The following is a 10,743-nucleotide window of genomic DNA, read 5'->3' as shown; positions in this document are numbered from 1 at the left end:
TACTACACCTTGAACTCACAGAGATCTGTTTGTCTCTGCCTTCTAGGCACTGGGATTAAAGGCGTGTGCTACCACACCTTGAAGTCACAGAGGTTTACTTTAAGAATTTTAACTTTTAGTCTGCATATATTTTAACAATGTAAATCATTTAAAAATTTTCATTGTCTTTGAATCTCTCTTTACTGTATATCTCTCTGTTTTTTGACCACATGAGTCTTTAATTTACCAAGCAATCTCAGTAGGACTAAAGGCGTGGCTTTGACGGCTGGATCCAGCCCATTCCTTAGCTTTCCAGCCTCGTGGCTGAGGTACTGGCTGTAGCCACGTTTATAGCCACACCTCTATGGCGTTTCAAGGTCCCTGCCAGCCAGCGAGCTACAACAGACAACACTCAAGTCCTCTCTCAGTAGCCGGCCCTCCTGCCTCAAACAGTCAGAGTTTGCCCTGGCAGGATGGCCCAGAAAGCCGGCATTTTTAAACGCGCAGCTTTTTTCCTGCTACGGCTGAAAACCGAAAAGCATGTGTTCAGCTTTTCGTCAACACCGTTTAAGTGTTTCGTGGCAGGACCTATTAATGAGCTGCAGGCTTTGCAACTAGAACTGAGTCAGGAAGCCTCTCTTAGATGAGGTGCTTGCTTGCCTCTGGCAAGCAGAGTAGACCTGAGAAATTGCCATAAGAAACATGCTTTACTCTATTCTTTTCCAAGCTTTCTCAGGCTTTCTGTGGACTCAGTTAGCCACACGTCTGGGCGTCATTTGTAGTAATAGGAGCGGCGGGGCTGCATCCCCAACACCCCAGCCACCTGCCCGGCTAGCTTATGCCCCAAAATAATTACACGGACACTGTATTCATTTAAACACTGCTTGGCTCATTTCTACCTAGCATCTTCTAGGCTAACTCTCACATCCTGATGAACCCATCTCTAATAATCTGTGAGCACCGGTCTTACTGTGAGCACCGGTCTTACCGGGAAGATTCTAGCCTAAGTCCATCCTGGGTCGGAGCTTCATAGCGTGCGTCTTCCCTGGAGCAGGTAGCATGGCGTCTCTCCTGCGTCTGCTCCGGAGAGGAGAGCTGTCGAGTCTGACCTCACTTCCTCTTCCTCCCAGTGTTCTGTTCTGTTTACTCCTCCCACCTATCTTCTCAAATAAAAGGAAAAATATGATATCACATTTAGAAAGGATATTATAATACTTAGTATCATATAGCACAAATTAGTTTGATAATGATACCATGAAAAAATATTTAGGTAAAGTAAAAACTGTATTTTTTCATTAATCATTTTCAATTAAATTTTTTTTATTTTTGAAATTTAAGTATATTTAAATCAGTTTCCATTTTCTTTTTACTGACTTCAGCCCTTAACATGTATACCTGATAATTTCTTCAACTTCATGTCATCTGTTCCACTATATGTTGCTGCCCACCATATATATACTTTAAAAATATAGGGCCAACTTATTCCACACAGTGTTAATTTTATGTATAAGATTTCAGTGCTGATCATTTGGCATTTGATGATCATTTTTAGGAGGTTCTTTACTGGGGAAAACTATTTCTACATGCTTTAGCATTTCTTCCTTACCTGCAGTTTTGTCTATGATTCACAATTCATGAGATTCTCTTCTTCCAAGTTATCATGTCCACCATTATCATCCTTGTTCTTGTTTTAAAAGCCACATTATAAAAGACACATTCCTAGAACAAACTTCCTGTTTCTCTCTTCCAATCTTCTAAACCTAAGTTCTACTATGAGCCTCACATTTTAGACTTATAATATAACATTAAGAGAATAAAAAAACAAATATTGATGATGATGTAGATAAATTGATCCTCATTCTATACTTGTAGGAAGGTGAAGTACTGTTTTTTATAGAAATAAATACAAAGATTTCTCGATAAAATTAAAATTGAATTATGATATACCACAACTGTGTAATTTCTTTAACTCCATCAAAAACTCCAGGAGGATATGATATTATCTAAGTTAACAGGAAGTACATTGTAAAGAACTTCCAAAACTCTAGAACTGACAGAGACATCTTGTTAGCTGGACAGTTACCCAAGGTTTTCTTGTATCATTGGGACATCCATTTTCAGCTTACCAGCCTATAGTATCCAGCAGACTTTCTATGAAGCAGGAAATTTCAAAGACAGGTCTGCCCACATTGGCAGCTTGCCAGTAACTTTCTTTTGTATCCTGCAGAATGTCTCGCATACTCTTTCTTGAAGCAGGAACCCCAAAGGATTGTCTCATCCTTAAGCAAGTTTAGCAGTTATTTCTCTGTTGATCCTGCATGTCCAGTTTATCTAACAAACTGCATAAAAGAGCCTCTTCGATGCCCATCTTCCTCTTGAAGTAGATTGGTGCTGCCAGGAGCAAACGTGTCTTACTGTCCTCAAAAGTCCTAAGTTATTGAAACATTTTAAATGCCATATTCTGAAGGTCTCTGAAAGATTTGAAGAATACCTAACTAACTGAAATATATCTGTATACATCTATAAAAACTAACTAACATGACTACAAGCTTGACTACTATAGATGAGTATCTACTAACTTATATTTCTTAATTATACATTTCATTTTTAAATGAACTACAAAAACACAATACCTTAATCAAGATCAGAAATACATATAACAAACTTTACCTTAAATTTGTGTCAATAAACCAAGATCCATATCAATGCAGATCTCTCTAGCATATCACCCTTTAAATATAAAAGAACATTTATAAATAATATTTGAGAATATGGGTATAGTTTTGTCCATACTGCTTTCTGCTGTTTGAGGGCGCTGTTAATAAGGTCTTTCATAGTATATCCTGTGTGCTAGGTTCATCTCAGTTAGCAGGCGGGCAAAGTAATTTTTTGAGGGTGTTCACGGTGACTTTTCAGGAGGCACTGGTCTATGAAACCATATTTACCTAGAAGCAAACCACGGGTTCTCATCTTTTGTTAAAAAAAAAAAAGAGAAGAACCTCTTTTCCCAAGAAACATGTTCTTAGAACCAAATTATGAAGTCAAGATACCTTTATAATATACATGCTGGTTTAGCTTAGCAGTGCATACAATGAAATGTCTCTCTTAGCTCCCTCATAGTCAAAAACTTCAAAGAAAACACAATAATATACATAATCCAGACTCTTTGTGTATTTTTCATTTTTATGTGGTTTATTTTTCCTTACTCCTTTTAATCTATGACTGTCTGTATTCTGTCTCTTTAAAGGCTTCACCCTTTTTTAAGCATTAGCTTTATTTTATGACTCTCTGTACTCTTCTTTTTCTTTCTCCTAAGCCTACATACATTTATACAACACTGTGACTCATTTAGAGTTTTTTTCCATCTGAATTTTTTTTGTTGTGTATCTATAATTATTTTTTGATCAGAAGTGTTTCTTAAAATGTTAAGCAGCTTGGTCTCAGCGGCCCTGGGTGCTGGCTCTGCCTCCTGCCTCTCTCAGGCTTTAAATGTGGTGGAGGTAGTTCACCTCAGCTTTAGGACTGCTTGGTGGGAGCCATCCTCACCACCTAAACTCTGGAGAGCACCATGCAGCATATAAACCTTTTTTTTTCTTAGTAAAAGCTAACTCCACCATGCAGCTCACTGCATGGCCTGGAAATATCTCTATGTATAGCAGTGGGTTTCCACCATGCTCTCCTGCTTGTGCATGCCTAGTAGATCTGATCACACGGTCTTCCTAGGCGAGGAACACTGAGCCTGGGCATGGTCTTAGTGACTTTCCTCCTGACACTGAGTGGATACACAAACACCCAGGACAGCAAATGCTATTGAAATTCTCCATAGGCAGAGTTCAGGCTAGCAGACTAGCTCAGGAAGCTACGTTTTAAAACCACACAGCTTTTTCCTGCTATTGCTGAACCAAAAAATCACCTTTTACAAGAGCCATGCCTCTGCTTGCTTTTAGCAAACAGCCCATCCAAGAAAATGCTGCTAGCAAACCATGCTTAACTCTGTTGTTCTGTGTGTAGAATTAATGTTTAAGCTTTGTCAGGTTTTTACATGGATTTTGTTGGCCACATGGGCACCAATCTATAGTAATGAGTGAGTCACTTGTTTATCCCAAGGGCCCCACTAGCTTAGCTCCAAAATAACCACACAGAAATTATATAAATTAAAACACTGCTTGACCCATTAGCTCTAGCTTCTTATTGGCTAATTAATCTGTATATCACCATGTGGCAGTGGAATACTGGGAAAGATTTAGCATGTCTGTCTCTGGCATCTCCATGGTGTCTCTCCCTCATTCTTCCTTCTCCCTGCATTCCAACTAGCTTTCTCTGCATACCTAAGTTCTGCCCTATCAACAGGCCAAGGTAATTTGTTTTTTAACCAATCAAAGCAACACATAAACAGAAGGACATCCTACACCAGCCAGGAATGTCTCTGAAATTTTAGGTGACCATTTTCTACAGAATTAGTTCTAGGATATCCAAAGCTACATAGAGAAACCCTATCTTAGAAAAAGCAAAACCAAAACAAAATCTAAAACTTAGAACGAGACTTGCAAAAGGAGGTAGAGAAAGGATCCAGTAGATGGGGATGGAGGCAGAGAAAGAGAGGAAAGAGAAAGAAAGGCTGATAAGAGAAGATAGAAGAATGAAAAGGAGGGGACACCAGTGATAAACAAGGCTTGGGATTAAAGATTTAGGCCACAAAAACCAGGATTTGTTTCTGCATTGATCTTCTGTAGCCCAGGGTGGCCTTGAACTCACAGAGATACATCTGCATCTCTCCCATATCCTGGAATTAAAGGTGTGTGTCACTATTACCCAACCTCTTGTGGCTTTAGATTAGCCTCAGGTCATCAAGCAAAATTTGTTTATCAAAATATAAATAATATACCACAGAAAATTATAAATACTAAAATAGATTAGCCAAAGTGTACAAAAATAAGAGAATCTTTTGTATAAAATTTTTGTATTTTATCTTCATTGATAACCATGACTAATTTTAATATTCTGATACTTTTATATCAATTAAAGCATGTTGATTAGCAGTCATAGACAAATGACAGACTTGATATTCCTTTCAGTGTGGAAATGTCCCCTTTCACCATAGTGACAATCTATGCTTACTTTGGATGTCCTTCCATGGGATCACAAAGATTTGCATAGAGATTCAGATCTAGGACTGTAGGAGGATTCCATTTGTAACTCATTCAAAGGGCAAAATGTCTTTCCCCTGAATTGTTAGTATTTGGTTTCTTTCATGCTATGTGATTGTTATTTACCAGCTTTGCTGAACTTGGTCTTCTTAGACTACAAGGCTGTGCTTGAACTGGAGTCCCTCCTGCTCATCAGAGTGATTGTTAGGTAAAAGGTCATGGCTGCCACGCCTAGATACAGGAGGTGTGATCCAAGGTGTCTAATTAATTAGTGTCACAGATTGAGTCATTGAAGTCAGGCACTATAAAAGGGCATCAGCTTGAGCAGAAGCTCAGTTGAAGCAGAGCACAGGCCTGGAGACACATCAGCACCTAGTGTTTGCTGGAATCAGCCCTGACATCTGCCCTAGAAAGAGACCACTTTGGTGAACAGAAACATTTCACTTCTGTGTGGCATGGGTATGTGTAGGTTTGTTATTTTTTGTGAGTTGTGGAAGATGCTGCTTTACAATTTTGGGGAGGTCTCTAAGTTGTTGTGTGGTCTTTTGGAAAACCTTTCTGCTCAAGCATTTGCCCTTATAAATTTTGAAAGTGAGGTATGTGGTCTTTTATTTTATGGACATGTCCTTGCTACTCTGCAAACTGATGGTTGTTGGTTATTCACTTTTAATGTTTTTCTTATGAAAGTGTTGCTCTGTGGTACTTGTAAGGGGAGACACAGGTGAAACAAAATTCGAGGCTCTGCAACAATAACTTTTACCTTTTACAAAGGGGTGAGCAGATAGCCCTTGGCTACCATTCAGCTTGCTGTTTTCTCATTTAAGGTCTTCCCATTCTCAAACCAGGATTTTTCTTCCTGTTGTGTAAAGTAATATTATACTCACATTTATTTCTCTGTTCTAGTCTCTGGGAAAATTTGTGTAGGACTCAGACTCTGAAGAAGTATTTCTTTTGAAAAATCTCTTAGTAGAACTTTGACATTAATAACAAGTGTCATTTAATTCATTGCCTTAACCCATCCACAAACTTCTTAAACAGATCTTCAAGTCACAATAAAGATACTGAGCTGCCATATTTGAATATTTCTGAGGATTATCAGTATAAGGGCTTCAAACCTCAGACTCCTTTAAGCCCCTGTCACCAGAAAATGATGGCATAGTAGAAAACATGGAGTTTATTCCAAGCCAGGTTTCTCCTGTGCAGTGAGAAGAAGACATCTCTAACTCTGCTAGTATCTGCCTCAACTTTGACCCAAATGACAATGGCTCCTGTGCAAAGCAGAGAACCTGTCTCAAAAAGCCAAAAGTTAAAAATAAAGAAGTAGAGGTTAAAACAAAGCCATGTAAAGATGAAAACTACACAGAGAGTCTGGATATTGTGAGTTATTATGCTTTCTTTGAAGTGTTTGAATGCTCAGGAAGTAGCAACAGCTGTTAAAAGACATTTGTTTATAAATTCTGCTGAATTAATCCAAGATAGATATTTTGAAAATACCTTGACTTCAAATTTGAAGTCAAAAGGTATGTTACTTTGGAGAAGAGGATTTGCTTTTGTTTCCACAGGAAATGAGAGGCTGTCAATCTGAGTTAAGAAATATCAAGATTGATCAAGAAAGACCACCTGAGAAATCTCTGATAGGAGCAGATGGCCAAGATGTCAATATTCTTCATTCAGAACAGATTCAGGACTGCTGCCTGAGATGATCAAGCCTCACAGGGTACTCCAGTCAAGACTTAATCATAATTCTAAACTTTTCTTAGATCCACATAAGATTATCAGCACCCCCAACCAACAGGAAGTAGCCTAGAAAAATATGTCCACATTACCAAAAAAAATGACTTCTGTGTGATTTCTTTGGGACATAATGACTGCAGGAATCAAGCAGGACCAAAAACCCTGTCAACACCAGTACACACAAAATAATTCCAGAATCATGCATCAAAGTCCCCCTGTGAGGGTCACCATGATTGACTCCACACAGTCACAAACACATCCAAATATGTGGAATGTTTCAAACATCATGGAGTGAACATGTCTTTGTGATTAAAAGCACTAATTGCTCATCGGAGGATCCAGGCTTTATTTCCAGCAATCAGTGGTGCCACAAATCCATCTGTAACTCCAGTCCTTAGAAGTGAACACTCTCTACTTAGCTCTGCAAAATGCATGTGGTACACATGCAAGAAAAATGCACATACACATAACATAAAACAACCAGTAAGATGTAGAAATCTTATCTTGATTCTTCAGTTAAAGAATTTTTCTCCTTAATATATTTTCTCTTGTTCACATATACTTTGCCCTTTACCACATAATAATTTGTATGAAATGGTGATTCTTCATTTTTTTTGAAAATTGCTCATTATTGCATAGAAATATATGTAAAAAATGTTGAAATAAAATAACCGATGACCCATCCATATAAAACTGGAGTCAGCTATAGGATACTTGATATATCTAAAATACAATCTTTCTATTATACAATGGATAAAAGAATATGTCAATATATAAGAAAACACACACAACCAAGATTCATATCCAACTAAGAGAGAACTATCACTTATCACAACAGGGTAAAAAAAGTTAGTAATAGACTTGATACTACTGATGAGAACAAAAAGGAAAACTATGGGAAAGCATGTTCCTAGAGATAGAAATACATTATTCTCCCCATAGTATAGGACCTTGGAGGTGATCATAAAGAAAAGATGAATGGAAGAATGATGTAGGTGGGCCTTCTGTCTATGTGTTATTTTCATTGGTTAATAAAGAGACTGCCTTGGCCCTTTAATAGGACAGAAAATTAGGTAGGCAGAGTAAAAAGAACAGGATGCAGGGTAGAATGCAATGAGGCAGTCGCCATGAAGCTCCAGCCCAAGATGGACGTAGGTTAGAATCTTCCTGGTAAGCCACCACTTTGTGGTGCTACATACATTAATAGAAATGGGTTAATAAATGTAACAGTTATCCAGGCAGTATTTAAATGAATACAGTTTGTGTGTTGTTATTTCAGGGCATAAGCTAGCCAGGCATCCGAGAGCTGGGGCGGCAGGAATGCAGCCCACCACTACTTCTACAAATGGCACCCAATGTGCCGCTTGAACCCATGACCCTGAGTTTAAGAGTCTCATGCTCTACCGACTGAGCTAGATAAAGGTGTAAGTCACAAACAATCCCACACTAGTTTGTAAAAATGATTAATAGAATGGTTATTTATTTAAGAGGGAAAAACTTACAGATCAACATCCCAGAAAACCGCCCTCTGTGCAATCAAAAAGGGAGCCTAGTCACTGGAAGAAGTGCCGGAAGTCAGAGAGCAAGCAGAGGGCAGTGGCAGCTTTTTCAAAGAGAGAGAGAGACCATGCTCCAATGGGCTGGTATCTCAGCAGCTATTGGCTGAAGAAGCAGAAGGAGCAACACCCCCCCTTTTGTTTAAGTAAGAGAGTTGTAAACCTACTACGAAATTATATACAGTAAGTACAAATATCCTATTCTAACTAGCTTAAGTCTTGTATAATAGATAACTTGGCTGAGTCATGAGAGGAAAGTAACTACATTTATATAGTCTTCAACCCCATCAAAGATCTGAGAAGGGAAATAATGTGCGTGATGGGGCAGGATGAAAAGCAGGCCTGTCCGCAGCTCCTTCTACAGAAGAAACTGAATAGGCAATGACAAATGTGAAGACAAGGATGATAATAGTTTGCATGGCTTTGTCCTCAGGCAAGACTTTCAGAAAGTCTTGAGCACTGTGGATAGGCTAGACTTGTCTCTTCAGTCTATAGAGGACACTCACCATGGAAACACTTGAGCAGGCCAAGAGACACAGTCACAGGCCATCAGTAAAGCACAGTAAGGACATATACACAGAGATTGTCACATTACTGGAAATAAACCTTGTAGAGTATCCATAGCTCAACCAGCTAGTCACATTTTTGTCAGAAATGTGATCTGATATTCTTGCTGGAGTCAAAATATTTAAAATCATGTGTACAAGCCAACTGAGTGAGCAAGAGAGACAGATGAACGTGTTGTCTCTGTGTTTAAACTTGATCCACCTGGAGTTACTCAGGCTGATAGTGATTGCTTGGAAGCTACTGAATGGGCACATGGCATACAGGGACAGCCTGCTCATTTCTCTGTAAATATATATTACCATTTAACATCCAAAGTCATCCAGGAACTCTTTAAACACAAAACGTGTCATTTTTTGTGGAATGACTTCTGTAACGATCAACAAGGAGTTGGCAAAATTCAAGTCTCAATGATTAGGTGTTTGGGTATTAAATGCTTTCCAATAATATCAAATGACATAATAAAATAGTATTGCAGAATTTATAAGCATTTCCACTGAAGTCTGGGAGAAGAGAAAATTGTCATTATCAAGTTGTCAGAAGCTATTTTTATTTATATTAAAAAATAAATAAATTTGGAGGGCAGTGGTAGCACAAGCCAGCACTCAGGAGGCAGAGGCAAGCAGATTTCTGTGAGTTCGAGGTCAGCCTGGTCTACAACAGCTAGTTACAAAATAGGCTCCAAAGCTACAGAGAAACCCTGTCATCAACAAACAAAAACATAATAAGTAAATAAATTTATTAGATTCAGTAGATCATGGGAAAACATTATGAACGTATATCATTTCATAAAGTAAGTGTAAATAAGATATTCATCACTCTATTATATTTACATAGCTAAATCACTGAAAAAAGAAGGCTTTAAAGTATTTTTATTGTATTTTGGAGATCGGATTTCTCTGTGTAGCTTTAAAACCTGTCCTGGAACTTACCCTGGAGACTAGGTTGTCCTATAACTCATAGATGCTTCTGCAGCTGCCCCTTAAATGCTAGGATAAAAGAGTTTGCCACTAACTCCAGTCTTAAAATAAGAACTTTTTTTTATAAAAGTATATAATCTCTGCTCTTTCAATGAAAATAATGAATATGTTTCCTAAAGTTTAATGTTTTCTCTGGACATGGTAGTGGAGCCTTTAATTTTAGGACTCAAGATACAGGGACAGACAGAATTGTGAATTTGCAGCTAATCTGTACTCCAAAGGGAGTTTCACAGAGTCAGGGATATACACAGACAAACCCATCCTAAGCAAGAAAAATGAATGAATGAAAGTGTAGGATGATATATGTTTTCATTGATTTGACTAAACACACTGATTTTGAGTAGAATTTCAAGAAAACCATTTTAAGAACATACCATTACTTATGAAGTTCATATCAAACTGACTTCAAAATTCATTAAGAGAAATAGAAGAAAATATTTGAAAATCACATTTAGAGTGAGTAATTAAATATTCAGACTATTTCATAATATCTTATTTTAATATTTTTCTTATTTTTCTTTGAGCATGTGTATGGGAGCTTGCTTATTAATCTGAGGGCCAACAGAGGCCAGAGTGATGACAGCTCCTACAGACGGATTGGTAGTAGTCAATAGTAGGAGCTAGGAATGAATTACAAATCCAAAGCAGTGAGCAGTCTTACTCAAACATTCTTCATTCAACTCAAAAATAATATTTAAAACTAAATTACTAAAACATAAACTATAAAACGAATGAAGATGGATTCCAGACATTGTTAAAATTTCTAAATCAATTCAAAAATAT

General features: G+C 37.8%; 1 pseudogene; it reads right to left on the bottom strand.

Moving 5' to 3' along the window:
• Positions 1 to 8,703: 8,703 nt before the first annotated feature.
• Positions 8,704 to 9,516, bottom strand: LOC142837378 (vomeronasal type-1 receptor 2-like; annotated as a pseudogene).
• Between the last annotated feature and the right edge of the window lie 1,227 nt (positions 9,517 to 10,743).

This window comes from Microtus pennsylvanicus, chromosome 1 (assembly GCF_037038515.1).
Source record: "Microtus pennsylvanicus isolate mMicPen1 chromosome 1, mMicPen1.hap1, whole genome shotgun sequence".
Classification (NCBI taxonomy): Eukaryota; Metazoa; Chordata; class Mammalia; order Rodentia; family Cricetidae; genus Microtus; species Microtus pennsylvanicus.
Note: the sequence above shows the minus strand (reverse complement) of the source record. Positions and strands in the feature narration are given on the sequence as shown.